This window comes from Mycetomoellerius zeteki, unplaced genomic scaffold (assembly GCF_001594055.1).
Source record: "Mycetomoellerius zeteki isolate Tzet28-1 unplaced genomic scaffold, Tzet1.0 scaffold120, whole genome shotgun sequence".
Taxonomy (NCBI): Eukaryota; Metazoa; Arthropoda; class Insecta; order Hymenoptera; family Formicidae; genus Mycetomoellerius; species Mycetomoellerius zeteki.
This window is the reverse complement of record NW_017256127.1, coordinates 1182103-1183492: the sequence shown is the minus strand read 5'-3', so window position 1 is coordinate 1183492 and position 1390 is coordinate 1182103.

Here is a 1390-nt window from a genome sequence, read left to right as displayed (position 1 = left end):
ACAAAATATTTGTGAAAAATAAATTTTTATAATAAAATTATAATATTTGAGACAATTATACTTGATATATCGAATTACTAACGATTTCTTAAATTCTTCATTAATTCAATTAAGTTTAATTATACGTATGTGTATTATATACACATATACATTTTATAAATTATTGTATTTAAATCAATCATTTTCGAGTATTATTTTTATTAATTATAATTTTAATTTAAAAAAATTGGAATTATATAATTTTCTCTTATTATGATTTAATTTTTAATTATACTAATTATGTAGTTCGATGACCTTTTCATATGCACACAGTGAGAGCAAAAAGAGCGCGAAAAATTCAGCGAGATAGAGAAGCATTTCTCTTCTTCGTCGCAAACTCTTGGCCCAGTTGGCACCGCGATTACACAAAAACGACCGATTGGTAACGTATAGTTGGCGAACGCAGTCGTGCCATCGCCATTCTCGTATAGACCACGTCTTTTCGTTTTCGTTGTTTTACTTTCGTCTCACTCTTATACGATTCTAATAAATGTAAAATTAGCTATTCTCGGCGAAAATTCGATTGAGAGCTTTAACTGTGAAGTCAAATAGCACTTATATTAAATTATTGAAATAAAGTATATTTTTTCGTGTCTATTGTGTATTATTCATAAAAGTTAAAAAAGAAAAAAGGAAAAATTAAGATAACTTATGTTTTGATCTAACTAAGATTTAGGAGCATTAAAAACCTAAAAAATTATAAATTAAGATCGAAAGTGAAGACAGAATCTTAAATATGTATATATAATAAAAGTCTTTGTATATTTCAGTTAGACGCATTTCGTTAAACTAAAATAAAGTTTCTTATTGTACAATCTTCCCAATAAACTGTCGCAAATGTTTGACGTTGACATTCTATGTCTTCAGTATAGAAGATTATATAAGTTGATTCAATATCAATGTGTAGACAATATCAACTATAACGTTTTTTCTCACAACTTAGCGAGCTTTTAAATTCGTCATTTTGACCCGATTAATTTCAATAAGTAACTATTGCTTCCCAAAGGAGATTTTCAAGAATGATGTTGGCAACACATTTCTGCACGTGATGACATATTTGTGGCACGAATATCCATTTGGCACATGTCCGCGACATATTTTCTGAGACAGGTGCCGATTTTTAATTTAACCATATTTCTCCAAAAATTATCAAATAAATGAAAATCATATCGAGTGACTAAGACAGTTTGGATTTCTATTTTAAAGTTGAATTCCGAAAATAATTGATCTTAATGCAAGAGATGTTATACGCCAATTGTTACAATGATAAAAAATTTTAAATACATTATGCATTAAAATAAGATTAAAACATACCATAAATGTCTTTCGCGTATCGCGTTTCTTCAGCAGG